General features: G+C 37.8%; 1 protein-coding gene and 1 pseudogene across 1 annotated transcript in view; one reads left to right on the forward strand and one right to left on the reverse strand.

Moving 5' to 3' along the window:
* DCC (DCC netrin 1 receptor) overlaps window positions 1-18,228 on the reverse strand; it is a 1,198,282-nt gene that overhangs the window by 237,779 nt on the left and 942,275 nt on the right. The gene's annotated exons all lie outside the window — the stretch shown is intronic.
* LOC115835020 lies at window positions 8,495-8,654 on the forward strand (annotated as a pseudogene).

The raw sequence follows: 18,228 nt of genomic DNA on the forward strand, positions 1-18,228 counted from the left end.
CACACCTGCAATCTCAGCACTTTGAGAGGCCGAAGCAGGTGGATCACCTGTGGTCAGGAGTTCGAGATCAGCCTGACCAGCATGGAGAAACCCCATCTCTACTAAAAATACAAAATTAGCCAGGCGTGGTAGTGCATGCCTGTGATCCCAGCCACTTGGGAGGCTGAGGCAGGAGAATCACTTGAATCCAGGAGGTGGAGGTTGCAGTGAGCCAAGATCACACCATTGCACTCCAGCCTGGGCAACAAGAGAAAAACTCCATCTCAGAAAAGAAAAGAAAAGAAAAGAAAAGAAAAGAAAAGAAAAGAAAAGAAAAGAAAGGAAGGAAGGAAGGAAAGAGAGAAAGAGAGAAGGAGAGAAGGAGAGAAAGAGACAGAGAAAGAGAGAGAAAGAAAGAGAGAAAGAGAGAGAGAGAGAAAGAGGAAGGAAGGAAGGAAGGAAGGAAGGAAGGAAGGAAGGAAGAAAGAAAGAAAGAAAGAAAGAAAGAAAGAAAGCAAGCAAGCAAGCAAGCAAGCAAGCAAGGAAAAGAAAGGAAAGGAAAGGAAAAGAAAGGAAAGGAAAGGAAATGAAAGGAAAGGAAAGGAAAAGAAAAGAATCCAGAACGAACGTCAAATAATGGATTTGTCCAGGACCTCCCTGTCCCCACTTCAGTCATGGAGCAGAGGCAGAGCTAGACTCTCCAGGGAGATAGAAATCCAACTCCTTCTTCCAGATCTACTACAAATTAGCTGGTGCTCTACAAACAAGTTTCTCTGAGAGAAGAAAAAAATATAATCTAAATTTGCACTTACTTGCTGAGTAACTTACTTTGTTATTTTCTGTATAGCTGCCCTCACCCCAACACTGAATTTGAGAATACTGAAATATTGCTCCTAGAGGAAATATAGGTTTAGGTTCCTTCAAGCCTCTGGTTACAATATTTTTGTCAACTGATAGGTACACAACCTTGTTTTATGTGTGTTTCTATTTAATGACACCTTATTTAATATGACAGTATTGTCAACTCTTTAACATTGAACTTTAATGCCAGAAATAAGGCAGATCACAGCCTTCTTGCTCTTAGGAACACTGGACAGTGCTTCAGCACTCCACTCTGGGATCATTTTAAACAGAAAAATCACCAACCAAAAGCACAGAAATACAAAAACATGGCACCAAATAGACCTCAAAAAGGGCACTTCTTTACAGTACGAGGGCTAAAACAAGAAGACAGAGCATCTCGTTGTTCAACCTCAGCTGGGAACATGGACATTTGGCAACTCAAATTTTACCCTGCTCTAAGCATAACCACAAAGCACCACAGGTATTGATTTGAGTTGCAAATAAATTTAGCAAGCAGGCAGGCAACTTTGCAACTACAAAATCTGTAAATAATGAGGATCAATTGTACTTATATAATAAAAATCTTTTACTAATTTCAGAGGAATCTAGTTACATACAATTGATTTGATTAAGTTGGTAGAATATAATCAAAATACTATCGCACTGAGATCCTTTACTTTGTTTCCACTATTCTTTAAGTGTGATAAATTAAGCACCAGTCTTAACTACTATTTGTTAACATATTTTTTGCACTTACTTTAGACCTGGCAATGGTCTAAGCATTCTGCATTATTTATATTTTTATGCTCATTATGACTCTGTGAGTTAAGGTCTATTGCTATGACCTTTGTACAATCAGGTAAACTGGGACAAGAATGGTCAAATAACGTAGACATGTATCCAGCAATAGGCAGAATTTTAACTGAGATAACATGAGTCAAAAGGAGGACATTCTTTACTGCTTAATATTGCCTCCTATGAGAAGTTCAAGAGGCTGAGAGTCTAATTCATTTAGTTGTTACTCATTCAACATGTATCAACTACATTCTTGCTGTGGTAAACATGTAAATAATTCATGGTTTACCCATTCTGTCTGAGGAAAGAGACATATAAACTAATAATGAAAAAACAACGTACTAAGGTTTATAGTAGAATGTCCAAGAGTTATTAATTCCATGTCATATGATCAGAAGGACTTTACAAGGAACTCATCCTTCAAGTGTGATTGGGAGTTCACGGAGGGGTTGGGAATGGTGTTTAAAACAGGAAATATCAAGAACAAGCTCAAGGTGTAATGACAACATCAAACATCTTCAACAGAAGCTCATGTAGTCTCTTAGTGGCTAAAGCAAAGGACATATAGGACAAGGAAAAGGAAAGGTAGATTGGGAAAAAATTACAAAATTTTTCAGGCCATGCAAAAGAGAGAGAAGGTTGGATTAATGTGTTCATTTAAGGCATTTGGCTAAGTTATTTGGGAGATAAAATAATGCATAAAATAATAGTGTAGAGTCCCTGGCTGCAAAGAACCCACAGCCTTAAATACATACATGCCCATCTATGCCCTTCTCCCCACCATTTACACACGTAGGTGCACATGTGTGGACATATTCTTTATTCCCCAGTGTTTTAGAAACTAGGAAAGAAAACCAGAATTAAAAGAATAGTCATAGTTTATGTTTCACTACTCATCTTGGTGGTGAGTGGTGAAATGGCAGATATTATCACCACTGATGATTTTACAAAGAAGGAAATTGAGGCACAGCTAAATGAAGGATAGGCCCAAGGTGACCTTGCACTATCAATGGAAGACTTCCCAACTGTAGGGTCTAATGTTCCTTTCATTATTTCACACTAAAATAAGTAATCACAGGGACTCTATTTGGCAATTATACTCAGCTAATTTCTCCTATTAACTATTCTCTTTAAAAACTTGAATTTAAATTATTCTTTTAAAATACATCCAATAAGCTTTCCCATAAAAGACCCTTGGAAAATCAAGGAGGGCCACCTTCTGAAGACTACAGCTGTTTTTAAAGTCAAAAATAAATTCAAGCTGAAAAGGAAAATACAAATGTAGATATTAAACCTTAGAACAAGAATTAGAACCTTTTAATTTCCAATTAATGTTTTGCTGTAACTTTGCCGAGTGACCTTCTGTAAGCCTTTTTTTTTTTTTTTTTTTTTTGAGACAGGGTCTCTCTGTGTCATCCAGGCTAGAGTGGAGTGCAGTGGTGCAGTCAGGGCTCACTGCAGCCTACACCTCTCAGGCTCAAGTGATCCTTCCACCTCCTGTGGGACTACAGGCAGGAGCCACCATGTGCCCGGCTAAATACTTTTTGTGTTTTTTGTAGAGACAGGGTCTTGTCATGTTGTCCAGATTGGTCTTGAACTCCTAGGCTCAAAGGATCCACCCACTCACCCTCCCAAAGTTCTAGGATTATAGGAGTGAGCCACCATCCCAAGCAATGAGTCTAATAAGTGATCTGAATCTCCATGTACATACTGTAAAAGAGAGAACAATTGTGCTTAGTATGTCTACCAAATGTAAATCACTTGATAAGCCTGGAGAACTTAATTATACTATGATTACATGAGTAATAGATTTTGACAATTTTTCTTTATCACATTTGAGGATTTCCAGTGATCGCTTAAATTATTCCCACATAGCCAATACCTTAATATCAATGCCAAGCAGCAATTAATTAATATAATCAGTTACACACTCAACACACCAGGAGGGAAACCCCCTGAATGGTTATTATTCATCTTTGGAAGTGATTTTTATCAGTTTCATTCATCCTCATCTGTAGGTAGCAGCTAAGTTTATTAGCATCTTTTGTGCTTTCTCATTGATTTCAAGCGTCAGCAGATTGCAAAGATTCTGGTAGTTAAATTCTTTCTTGCTAGGTTCTTTAGTAGATGATACAGCTGGAGGCTCCAAATTATATTGTGTTTTAGGAAGTTAAATGAAAGCATTCAGACATTCTTTTCTTATTTAATGGTATAAGGCATCTTATTTTCTATATGAGACCTATTTTGCCACTGCCCAGTAGTTCAGACTTTATTTCCCATTCCCTCAGCAAGCCACCAAAAGCTGTCGCTATTACGGGAACATTTTTTAAAATAACCTAGCTTTCATGGGCAACCCTGGCAATGATTTTTATTAAAAGTACTTAACACATGACCTTTGACTTTTGAAAAATCAATTCTAGTAGCTGTGACTTGACTTTTGGTCCTTTTATTACTTGAGAGGGAGAAATTAATCCTTATCACTTGCAGTATTCTATCCGAATCAAGGAATAATTTCAGTTTTCTTCATATTTGAGAAAAGAAGAACTGTAAAATTTAGCTTCCTCTAATTCCTCCAGCCCCTCTTTTAAATTATTTATTTGCCAAGTAAACCTGACGGAAAAGAGTTAATTGATTTAAAACAAAGGGTGTCACTGGCCAATCTCCAAACTGCCTGGGATAGTCCTGTCCAATTCAGTGATGTGGTGTTAGCCTTTTCCTGGGATCCATTGAAACATTGCTTTCTTTTTTCTCCACTGTAGGTGTATAGGAGTAGTAAGTGAGAAAACAGGAAAAGAGGTTGATAAGCCCACCACTCCAATTTTTTCTCAGAAGCCACATCTCATAAACTTATTATATTTTTAACTCCACATCTCCCACAGCACACTGGCATTCTGCCTTACTTTCTCCAGAGTGACCTTCAAGTGAAGACAAACCCGTTTTGATCCTCGCCAAACACAGTCAGTTACTCTAGCAAAATGCCTTTTTTAAAAAAGATGGTTTTATCTAGATGGAATTCCCACAGAAGCTATGAAGGGCACTCTGAAAGTTCTTGCAGCAAATAAGAATGCCTTGGCTGGAACATAGCAGGAATCTACGTATCTTGAAAACTAATTTAAAATCAGTTTTGGACTTCTGGTGACTTGAATCGCACAGGAAGTTGCTTTCAGAGTAAAATATGCTCCTAGTATGCATGAGGCCCTGAGGGTTTTCATTAAAGTGCGCCCATCAGTACTTTGAAATAATTTATTTTCACTGAATCCCTTTTCTGCCCAGTTATGTATATTTCCTCTGACACTACCCTAATTCCGACCTTGATTTGTCTATTGCCCAGAATATTGCCATAGCTAACTGGCGCCCAAGCCTCTACTGTCACACTGCTCACACCCATCTCAGTTCCCTTTCTAGTCAGTGTGTGACCCTGAATGTGCAACATAAGCCTTCAGAGACTGAGTTTTCTCATCAGCAGTGTGAGCTAATAGCAGTCCCTCCCTTGTAGGATTATGGTACAAATGAAAGGAGACAATGAGAACGTGTGAAAGTTCCATCAGAGTGCTGGCACATAATATTTATGTAGTAAATCAGAACTACTTTAAGGCAAATTGCGAGGAAAAGGGAACAAGAAAAAGAGAGACTGACAGTGAGGTCCAGAGAGCCAGAGATTGAGAGACTGAGAGATTGTGAGGGTGGCAGGTAGGAAGAATAAAGAAAAGCAGAAGTGGAAAAGAGCAGGAAGGAGGAAGCAAGACCATGTACAGTAGCAATGCCAAGAATATGGGTCTATTTATTTGTGCACTGACCTGTGAACTGAAAGGAGCAATGAGAGAGAGAAATTGTCTAGCAAGACTTTTGTAACTTCTATTCTATGAATATCTATTGAGCAACTTCCTCTGTGCAGGGTACCATTCACATTTCTTACCGTACCAAATAGAACCTCCAGGCATGGGTAGTGAAGAAACCTTGGGATACAGCAAAATAAGAGATCCCATATATATTTTTGGAGGTAGACTTGACAGGATTTGGTGAATTATTGAATGTCAAATGCAAAGGAGAACAAGTCATCAAGAATGGCAGGTTTCTGACATAGGCAACACGGTAGATAATAATGCATTTACATGGATAAGGTTTTCTGAAAAATAATCCACTTTCCAAAAGAAAAAAAAAAAAAAAACACTGGACTTACCTACCAGATTTTCAACAAATGGAAACACTCAGAGGATACAGAAACAAAGATTACCCAAATGGATTCATTCTGTTTAATGTTGGAAAAGGCAGTTTTCAAATTTCATCATTCAGAACAAATGTTATACTCATAATCTCAAAATTATAAAATAGCAACATTTAATGTTTAACTTACAGTATCTATCTAAATACTTGGTAAACATTTCTATAGATCCTGAAAACATCTAACTGAATTTCAAGCTAGAACATAAATATCTATGGAAAAACTCTATTATGTGTATTTGTAAGCAATTTTCATTAACAATTTTGTCTTTTTATAAACTATGTAAACCTATAAACTTATTTTACTAACCCAGCATGGATATGATAAAATGTCAATAAGATATAATAAAGGCCTATATTTTTTCCTACTGTTATATGCTATTTTTGTTGATTTGACATATTTTTAAGTTTATCATTATATATTTATAATTTCTTGTATTAAGGGAAGTTAAAAATTTGGGTAGAATACTAAAGTTGAGATCTGTAATTTCATGTAGACAACTGTTAGACAAAATGTATCAGTGTGATACATTTCCAGAGGGAAAACTCTGACATTACTATGAGGTAACTATTTGTGTAGTAATAAAGTATGTTTATGTGCACACTGAGTAATATTTGATTTTAAATAAAATTTTATGAAGATGTCTTAAATTGAAGCAAGAAACGTTGCTTTGTTAAAAAATAAAGGCTGGCTGGGCGCGGTGGCTCACGCTTGTAATCCCAGCACTTTGGGAGGCCGAGGCGGGCGGATCACGAGGTCAGGAGATCGAGACCACGGTGAAACCCCGTCTCTACTAAAAATACAAAAAATTAGCCAGGCGTGGTGGCGGGCGCCTGTAGTCCCAGCTACTCTGAGAGGCTGAGGCAGGAGAATGGCGTGAACCCGGGAGGCGGAGCTTGCAGTGAGCCGAGATTGCGCCACTGCACTCCAGCCTGGGCGACAGAGCGAGACTCCGTCTCAAAAAAAAAAATAAAGGCTAAGCTGTTGTGATTTTATTTAATAGCTTGAAAATGATACAAACATTTCTTCATCAATACATTTATATAGTTGTAAAACAATCTTATCTTTATCTTTGCCCTGCTGGCCCCTGGTTCTTATAAACAGTGCCAGTGGAACTCTTACCTAGAGATTAAGCTCTCCTTTACCTACTCTGGGAGAATCCCTTCCCTGGTTACGTAAAAAGGTAAGCCAACCTGGGACAATTTCTCAGATGATTCAACTTCAAATCAAATAATCTACTTTGATTTGGGTCCCAGCTCTTGTAACAGGGTTTCTCTGGTGGGGACACTGCCTTGTTTCTGGGTGAATCCCCCTTCATTTTGTTAATCTGCCAGGTCCCTCCAAGACATGCAAGGCTGAGTCCTCCAGCAATGACTGTCTCCTCTGTGACTCTATCAGAGGCTGGCAGAGTTCCCTTCCAACATACACCACCTTTTCTGAACTTAGGCATGTTACCTGCTTTAGCGCTCTGAACCAGCAAAACGTTCTAGCCTTCTGATTCACAACCAGAAATGTCTCTCCAGTCTTTTTTGACTCCCCTATCAGGCATAACCACTTTCTACCACTCCACTTCTCTGGATACTGTCTTTTGGAATGACAGCCTTCATCACCTCACTTCTTCTGGTTTAGGGCACAGCCCTCCTGCCACTGGCTCTGAACTCCATGCCTGTTCATCCCCAAGAGCTTTTTCAAGTGTATACAATCAACACAATTAGGGTTTTTTTTTTTAAAAAAAATCATGTACACCAGTAAGAAATATTATCTGAATTATGCTCCACTTCTTACATATTCCATTTTTATATTTTTTAGCCAAACTCTGCTAAATTTAAATTGATTTTGGGAAAATGACATGCCACCACTTTTCTCTGCTCCTTTAATCTGATTCTTGGAACTCAAACTTCACAATTCTAAGGGAAAAAAAAGGAGAAACTAATAACTTATCCAACCCACTTCACTGTAGAAGCACAGGGGACTTGAACCAGCAAATTAGGGTCAAATAGGTTTCCAAACCTTCAATGTGAGATCCCCAAACTATGACTGTTCACAGAGACACAGGAAGCCCAGTGGAGACTAATAATTTGACAGTCTGGTAGGCTGGTATTTTGCACACTTTCAAAGTAATATATAAAAAACTACTTCTTAAGTTATTTAAATATGAAGCTCGGAACTCTATCAGGAGAAAAGTGGACAATAGCTGAAGGTAGCCCACAGACATCTCTCTAGTGATGAGGTTAATTCAACTGTAGCCCCAAACTTGCATGTTAATTCTGGACCATAAACACTAGTGATCCCTGGACACAAAAAGGGAGGCAAAAGACACCGGGGCCTACTTGAAGGTGTAGGGTGCGAGGAGAGAGGGGAACAGAAAAATTAACTATTGAGTACTAGGCTTAGTACCTGGGTGACGAAATAATCTGTACAACAAACCCCTATGACACAAGTTTACCTATATAACAAACCTGTACATGTACCCCTGAAACTAAAATAAAAATTTAAAAAACGCTAGTAATCTATTTAAAAATTTAACTCCAAATGTTAAATAAATCTCAGATCCTGGGCACAGATGCACAGAAACATATTTGAGCCCTTCTTAATTTTTATATCTGGCACGGTGCTTAGAAAATCTTATTAGATGTTCTGTCTAGCTGCATTCCTATTGCTTCTTGGCTTTTTGGCTAAGATCAAGTGTAGTGTGCATTTCTAAATCATTTAGAGAAAGGCACATAAAAGGTATTCAAGGACCATATGAAGATGGATGCATATTGTTCTACTCTCAGCTTTTCATTAATTTGCTAAGTGACAGTAGAAATTACTTACATAGCTGCATCAATTGTACATATTACAACATTATACCTATCTCTCCCTAGTTATTGAGAGGTGATCAATGAGAAAGGGCTTAGAAAATTGAAAACACTACAAAATACAAAGTTTTGCTCTTATTTTAGTTTTCCCATGTCACGATTGTCATGATTAGCAGTAGGAGTAGTATGGATAACTGTTTTGAAACACAAAATGACATTAAAAACTGAAGCAAGTTTTAAAATAATTAAGTAATCAAGTCACTTTGGCCTCACACGATTGGGTTTTGCAGACATAAAAATAAATAAATGGAGTGATTCTCATTGTGGCTGAATTACCTTCATAAATACTTAATCTGATTGCAACGATTAGATTACAAATCTCTGAGAAATGTTCTTTTGCTTCTCAAAGACCATTCAGCATTGTGTAAAGATTTGTTTTTTTGTTTTGTTTTGTTTTGTTTTTGTTTTTGTTTTGAGATGGAGTTTCACTCTTGTCAACCAGGCTAGAGTGCAGTGGCACGATCTCGGCTCACTGCAAGCTCCACCTCCCGGGGTTCAAGTGATTCTCCTGCCTCAGCCTCGCTAGTAGCTGGGATTACAGATACCCACCACCATGCCTGGATAATGTTTTGTATGTTTAGTAGAGACAGGGTTTTGCCATTTTGGGCAGGCTGGTCTTGAACTTCTGACCTCAGGTGATCTGCCCACCTTGGCCTCCCAAAGTGCTAGGATTACAGGCGTAAGCCACCGTGCCTGGCTGAGGTGGTTTTTTTTAAATAGTAAATTTTGCCATATTCAGATGAATGACCCATAGAAACATTATTTTTTCCACTGATTACCACAGCTCTATTCGAGTTGGTTTTCAGATACGTAACCATATATGGTTTCTATTATGGGAAGAAAAATAAAGAAAAATCAATTAATCCTTCCTGCCAGCTGGGCTTTCTTGGCTAACTAAGCAAAACCAACCCAATATTCCCAAACTGACTAAGAAAATGACCCCCAAATGTCAGAGTATAGCCCAGTTTACAGGAAAAAAAAGGGGGGTCGGGCCCAAAGAATAAAAAGACATGAAAAGAAAGCAGTGAGGTTGGTGTGTACCTAGCATCTTCTTTTTTCAAGTTCCTGGATTTAAAATAGCATTTTTTTTTCATCTGATAATTTTCTATGCATAGCCTAGTAGCCAGGCTTGTTTCTTCTAGGTCCTAGAAACTGGAAATGTAATTTCTAGGAGGTATTCACGTTTTGACAAAATTCCATTACAATAAAGCAATTTGGTTGTTCCCTAGAGTTCATGATAAAGTGATTTTACGAGTAATACATTTTGGAGTTTGTCAGTATCAATAGACTTAATTCTCCAGTGCCTAAATCATTCCTTAGAAGTAAGCTGGATGTTGAGAAGGGCTTATTAACTCTTTCAGATCAGTAGGTCCTTTCTCAGACTATTCGTTTCTACTAAATAAAACCACTAAAAGCAATATAATATATTTGATGTAGGAACTAGACCTAAGAAAGCTGGAATAGAAATACATCCGGGGAGTTATATGTAAAATTACACCCTAGAAAGCCATAAGACAATAGGCCAGTATATAATTTAAGGCAGAAAATACAGTGTTCACTTATTTCTTATTTCCTTTGTGTTTTGGAACATGGAAACTAAGATAGAATTTGAGCAGTAAGGTGAGTAGTACAACTTGAGAAAAGTTTATTTCACCAGATATTTAAGCATCCTGAGTCAAACAGAAAGAAAGTTTAAATACGATTCATGCCATATAAAAATGGCAACTATAGGATAAGATGCATTTATCAAGAATAACCACTGAGATCTTAGGGTATTATAATAATGCACTCATGATAAAATAATTGTGACAAACAAATTTGGGCTCTTACAAAATGAAATATTAGTTTATAGACTGTATAACGCTTAATCAGAGAAAAAAAATGACATAATTTTTACAATATCTTATACTCCAATATCTTTTTTCTTTTTTTTTCAAGATGTAGTCTTGCCCTGTCACCCAACCTGGAGTGCAGTGGCACCATCTCAGCTCACTGCAACCTACGCCTCCCAGGTTCAAGCAATTCTCCTGCCTCAGCCTTCTGAGTAGGTGGGATTACAGGATCCTGCCACTACACCTGGCTAATTTTTGTATTTTTAGTAGAGACAGGGGTTTCACCATGTTTGCCAGGCTATTCTTGAACTTCTGACCTCGTGATCCACTAGCCTTGGCCTCCGAAAGTGCTGGGATTACAGGTGTGAGCCACTGCGCTGGGCCCCAACATCTTTTTAAATTAATAAACCAGAACTTTTAAAATTATTGTCATAAAATGAGTCATAGTGTTTGATGGGAGAAATATAATTGCAAATCAACTTCTTCCTATACAGAACCATGCCCTTTTTACTTTTTTGCTTTTATATACAGCAAAATTTAGGTATGGCCAATATTCAGGGATAAATATGTACAGCTGGGTCTATAGTGAATAAGGAAATAAGATCTTGTGAAGAAACAGTTTTCTTTTATGAAACCACAGAAGTGGCTATTAACAGAGGCCTATCTTCAAGCAAACTGCCAAATTAGGCCCCAAGTAATTAATCTCTGAAACCAGCAGGCTTTCAATCTCAGAGCAGCCATCTCAAAGACAGGATTTACCATGTAATTACATGGGACATTACAATGTATTTATGAGGTCATTTGTTACAATGTACAGTAATTACAGAGTACTTACATAGCTATTTATGTCTCATAAAATGAAGTGAGACTAAATATTTTAATTGTTTTGGAGAAATAAGGAAAATATTTGAGTTCCAAATGTCAGGTAAGATTATAGATCAGATTCACATAACTCATGTTAACAGCAGGCTGCTTTCAGAATCACAAGTGTTTTGCGGCTTTCTCCTGTTGGAAATGAAGATTTCAGGCATCCTGACAAATATTCCTACCAGGGATGAGGTAAATGGAATTGTTCTCTCTCTTTGATCTTCAGGTAATGCCAGATGATAGACCAATAATATGATTTACTATTTACACTTTACATCTAAACCATAAATGTTCAGGTGACAATAGAATTGCTGGATTAAAAATAGTGTCATATACAATGCTTTCACAAATAGCATACCATGCAACCAAACAGAAGGATAAAACACCTGTCCTTGTGTTTTTCATTTCTGTTACTTTGAATCAAATGGTATTTGCTCAGATTTTTGGTCCCTCTCCTCAAGCACACAAATCTAAATCCATTCTCATTTTCTGAAAAAGAGAACATTTTCAGGAAAATTTTTGAAGTAGTTTTCTCCTAAATTTCTTTCCTTTATCCCAGTCTATACTTGGAAATTTTTATTTAGCTTCATAGGTGACTTTTGGCAGCTGACAGAAGAGATGTTACATCTGAAGTATCATGTCAGATGCACAATCAAGAGATCTCAGTAGTCTCAAAATTACATGGCTGGTTTTAAAAAATAAAAATTAAAACACTATTTTTGGATGGTTAATGATCTTTTTTTATTAATGTCTGCAGAAAATCTCACTATAATTTACATTAGTCTCTTTATTAATTTGTTCAATAAACATCCCAAATGCTTGCTACACTCTAGGCATGGTGCTCAAACAGGCATATTCAACTCAAACCCTTTCCTTGAAGAACATGACTGATTCTTTCCAGTGACAGATTCTATAATGCTCTTGGTAAATCAGGTTTACTTAAATCTATTAAGAAAAATAGATACCATACTATAGTCCCCTTTTGAGAAAATAAATTCTGGCTTTGTACAGAATTTATGCCTCTAAATTAGAATGATTATGATTTGATCAATCATGAAACACGAATAACATTACCCAGTCTTTGCTTACTATTGCTGTCTCCTATTCGTGTGATTCAATGGTTAGAAACTGCAAAATAGTTTTCAATTACGATGGTATAGGTAAAATGTTGCTTTCTAAACTTGAGCCTATATTGCAAATTTCAACAATGATTTTTCAAAAGAAATAAATATCAAATCTTTTTTTGTCATGCAGATATTCTTACCACCAAATTGTTATAAATACGTGAACTAATTAATGTCTGTAAAGGCTGATCAGCAGGTTGACAGTGATACCCACTGCAGCCTCCTGGCAAATCAAGGATTCTATCATTATTTAATGACTGTTACATTCCTATATAATGGTCCTAGTATTTGCCAAATCCGGATACTCAGAACCCACACAACCATCTGCAGAATGTGGCCTGTTAATATGCAAATAAACCAATTAAAATTCACAGACTCATTCAACAGCCAGTCAGGTCAATTCTGATCTACTGTACCAATTTTATTTATACATGCAGAAAGAGCAAGTCTATTCTCCACCAAAGATCAGACAAGTTAAGGAGTGAGACAGTAGTTGCGAAAATATTCTCAACAACTTATTCCAACTTAAGAACAGCTAGAGGTAGTTTACTTTTGAAAAAAGTATGGGTAACTATCAATACTTCAATCACTATTTCAATTAGATATGCAATCGTTCTGCATCTAATTGATTAACAATTAGCAGCACCTGTAGTTGGCTATAATTTTAATTACTGATTGCATTAGGGCTCATTACTTAAAATTATATCTGCACAAACGCCATTAGATTATAAAGAAAAGAATAAAACTATTCCAAAATAATTACTCTATTAAAAGTGAGATTAAAGCCAATTAATAAAATATTTTAAAAGATTTTTATTTCAAGCAATGTTAATAGATTTTCCTTCAATTATGCAACATGGAAAGAAATCGCCCAATGATCATTCTAATGTAACTAACTTGCCATTTTCCTGGGAGACCAGGAAGTAATTCAGAATATGCCATTGTCCATCAGAACAATAGGTATTAGGAAAAAGATCCTAGGTAACAATAGATAAAATTTCTAATCTGCTTTAATAAATATTCATGTTCTAGAAATGAAAAGGTTTGTTGATCCTTTAATCAAGAATATGTCAGACAAGTCAATAGTCATTGTCAAAGAGAGACCTTGAATTACTTTTTTATGCACAATAAGAATCTAAATAATTGCTCCAAACACAGTTTTTCTAAAAGAGAAAGTCAATTTTTAACTAATATACCTTAAAATCCGGCAATAGCGACAAAACATCCTGTATGCAGATGATGCGTGTTTTCATGATGGTATTGCAAGAGAGGGTTTGTAGCATATTAGGACTGCATATATGCTCAAAGAACCAATAAATCTTCTAAACTTAAAAAAATCCTCTCTAGTTCTATACTATACCAATATAATGTTTTAAGAATCAATGACCTCAAAATATGGATTGAGGCAGTGGCTACTTTTTTTTATAGTCTCTTTTGTTATCAATAAAATGTTTCTGCAAAAGACTGTTTAACAAACTCAGAGAATTTAATATTTATAATTTTTAAAAGTTCTTTGTTATAAAAGTTTTAAACAGATACAAAACTAGGATAGTAAGAAATACCACTGTACAACCACTATGATGACTGTGATTAAAAAACACGTAATAACAATATTGGCGGCCGGGCGCAGTGGCTCACGCTTGTAATCCCAGCACTTTGGGAGGCCGAGGCGGGCGGATCACGAGGTCAGATCGAGACCACGGTGAAACCCCGTCTCTACTAAAAATACAAAAAAAAAAAAAAAAAAAAAAAAAAAATTAGCCGGGCATGGTGGCGGGCGCCTGTAGTCCCAGATACTCGGAGAGTCTGAGGCAGGAGAATGGCGTGAACCTGAGAGGCGGAGCTTGCAGTGAGCCGAGATCGCGCCACTGCACTCCAGCCTGGGTGACAAAGCAAGACTCCATCTCAAAAAATAAATAAATAAATAAAATAACAATATTGGCAAGGATGTGAAAAAAATGGAATCTTCATACAACTGGCTGGTGGGAATGTAAAAGTGGCTTGTGGGAATGTAAATCAATGTTGCCTCTTTGAAAAATAGTTTAGCAGTTCCTCAAAAGGTTAAAAATAGAATTAAGAATGACCCAGCAGTTCCTTCCCAAAGTATATACCCAAGATAATTGAAAACATACATCTACATAAAAACTTATTTGCAAATGTTCATAGCAGCATTATTCACACAATAGCCAGAAAAAGTGAAAACAATCCAAATGCCCACTATCTGAGGAATGGGTAAACAAAATGTAGTATATCCATACAATGCAATATTAATTTAGCCGTCAAAAGGAATAAGGTACTGATATATTCTACAATATGGATGAACCTTGAAAAATTATCTCAACTGAAAGAAGCCACTCATGAAAGACCACACAGTGTATAATTCCATTTATGTAAAATGCACATAATAGACAAATATACAAAGACGGAAAGTAGATGAGAGATTGCTTCTGATGGGTTGGGGGAGGGATTGGAAGATGAGAGGTGAATGCTAAAGAATACAGAATTTATTTTAGTGGTGACAAAATGTTAGAAAACTAATGTGGTGATGGTTGCATAACTTTAAATGGAAAAACGGTATGGCATGTAAATTAAATAGCATATGTGAAGATGTTACAACTGGAAAATTTCACCACCAAAAAAAAGAATAGTATAATGAGTCCCAATATGCCTATCACTTAACTTCAAATTCTCAATACGTTGCCAATCTTGTTATAGATATGCCAAAGACTCCAGATAGACACTTTATTTAAGGAAATCCTAAATATTTTTGTAGAGTTGGAAACACCCCTACATTTGTGAGTCTTGCCATAAATGGGAGGCACTTTCCAGAGGGAACCTAAATCCAGTCTGTTGTTTTCCTTCATCATGGATATGATGCCCTGTATGCGTGGTACTCACAAATATTTGAAGACAGCAATGGCGATGCACTGGACTAAATAGGGCCTCTAGAAGAAGGCAGTATATACAGAGCAATGAGTCCCACTCCATTGTATCAAGTGCTGTCTCTAAGGACATCTAGAAAGTCAGGCACAATTAGAGGCTAATCCAATTGTGTATTAGTCTGTTTTCATGCTGCTGGTGAAGACATACTTGAGACTGGGCAATTTACAAAAGAAAGAGGTTTATTGGACTTACAGTTCCAAGTCACTAGGAGGCCTCACAATCACGGTGGAAGGTGAAAGGCACATCTCTCATGATAGTCAACAAGAGAAGAGAGCTAGTGCAGGTAAACTCCCATTTTTAAAACCATCAGATCAAGTGAGACCCACTCACTATCACGAGTACAGCACAGGAAAGACCTGTCCCCATGATTCAATCACCTCCCACCAGGTTCCTCCCATAACATGTGGGAATTGTGGGAGTTAAAATTCAAGATGAGATTTGGGTGGTGATATAGCCAAACCACATTATTTCACCCCCAGCCCCTCTGAAATATCATGTTCTCACATTTCAAAACCAATTATGCCTTCCCAACAGCCCTCCAAAGTCTTAACTCATTTCAGCATTAACTCAAATGAGCACAGTCCAAAGACTCATCTGAGACAAGGCAAGTCCCTTCCACCTATAAGCCTGTAAAATCAAAAGCAAGTTAGTTACTTCCTAGACACAAGAAGGATACAGGCATTAGGTAAATGCAGCCATTCCAAATGGGAGCAATTGACCAAAACAAAGGGGCTACAGGCTCCATGCAAGTTCGAAATCCAGCAGTGCAGTCAAATCTTAAAGCTCCAAAATGATCTCCTTTGACTCCATGTCTCACATACAGGTCATGCTGATGCAAGAGGTGGGCTCCCATGGTATTTGGCAGCTCCACCCCTGTGGCTTTGAAGGGTACAGTCTCCTTCCTGGCTGCTTTCAATGGCTGGCATTGAGTGTTTGTGGCTTCTCCAGGTGCATGGTGCAAGCTGTCAGTGGTTATACCATTCTGGGGTCTGGAGGATGGTGGCACTCTTCTCATAGCTCCACTAGGCAGTGCTCCAGCAGGGACTCTGTGTGGAGACTCAGACCCCACATTTCTCTTCTGCACTGCCCTGGCAGAGGTTCTCCATGAGGGTCGTGCCCCTGCAGCAAACTTCTGCCAGGGCATCCAGGCATTTCCATACATTTTCTGAAATCTAGGTAAAGTTTCCCAAACCTTAATTCTTGACTTCTGTGTACCTGCAGGCTTAAAAACGTAGAAGCTGCCAAGGTTTGGGGCTTCTGCCCTCTGGAGCAACAGCTAGGGCTGTACCTTGGCCTCTTTTAGTCATGGCTGGAGTGGCTGGGGTGCAGGGCACCAAGTCGCTAGACTGCACACAGCAGAGGGACCCTGAGTCCAGCCCACAAAACCATTTTTTCCTCCTAAACCCCTGGGCCTATAATGGGATGGGCTGCCACAAAGGTATCTGGCATGCATTGGAGACATTTTCCCAATTGCTTTGGGGATTAACATTCAGCTCCTTGTTACTTCTGCAAATTTCTGTAGCTGGCTTGAATTTCTCCTCAGAAAATCGGATTTTTTTTTCTATCAAATTGTCAGGCTGCAAATTTTCCAGACTTTTATGCTCTGTTTCCCATGTAAAACTGAATGCCTTTGAGAGCACCCAAGTTACCTCTTGAATGCTTTGCTGCTTAGAAATTTCTTCCATCAGACACCCTAAATCATCTCTCTCAAGTTCAAAGTTCTACAAATCTCTAGGGAAGGGGCAACATGCTGCCAGTCTCTTTGCTAAAACATAACAAGAGTCGCCTTTGATCCAGTTCCCAAGAAGTTCCTAATCTCCATCTGAGACCACCTCAGCCTGATTTCATTGTCCATGTCATTATCAGCATTTTGGTCAAAGCCACTCAACAAGTTTCTAGAGAGTTCCAAACTTTCTCACATTTTCCTGTCTTCTTCTGAGCTTTCCAAGCTGTTCCAACCTCTGCCTGTTATCCAGTTCCAAAGTTGCTTCCACATTTTTGGGTATCTTTTCAGCACTGCCCTACTCCCACTACCAATTTACTGTATTAGTCCATTTTCATGCTGCTGATAAAGATATACTCGAGACTGGGCAATTTACAAAATAAACAGGTTTATTGGACTTACAGTTTCACATGGCTGGGAGGCCTCACGGTCATGGCAGAAGGTGAAAGACATGTCTCACATGACGGCAGACAAGAGAAGAGAACTTGTGCAGGGAAACCCCCATTTTTAAAACCATCAGATCTCATGAGACTTACTCACTATCACAAAAACAGCATGGGAAAGACCCACCCCCATGATTCATTCACCTCCCACCAGATTCCTCCCACAACATGTGGGATTGTGGGAGTTACAATTCAAGATGATATTTGGGTGGGAACACAGCCAACCCATATCTATCTTCAAGTTATTTAAAAGAACAAATACAGTCCATGGGGAAATTCCTGGAGGTTTCAATCTCAATCCTTTTAGTGATTCTTACATAACAGAACTATAGGGCAAAACATGGGTCTAGCCTATACAGGGTATTCTTTCGGAGGGTTTGAGGAGATGCAGGTAGGGGTTAGGAAAATGCCACATACAAATGAATGGTTAATCTTAGCATAAAGTTTATGAAAGGTCTTGGGAAAATAATAATTTATATGCTTATTTGCTCAAGCACAAAAAAATAAAATGAGAATATATGGAATGTATTCATAGCCTACGAACTTTTCATCATAGTGCTTATCACAGTTCAAAGTTTCCATTGATCTGTTTATTT

This window comes from Nomascus leucogenys, chromosome 4 (assembly GCF_006542625.1).
Source record: "Nomascus leucogenys isolate Asia chromosome 4, Asia_NLE_v1, whole genome shotgun sequence".
In the NCBI taxonomy this organism is placed as follows: domain Eukaryota; kingdom Metazoa; phylum Chordata; class Mammalia; order Primates; family Hylobatidae; genus Nomascus; species Nomascus leucogenys.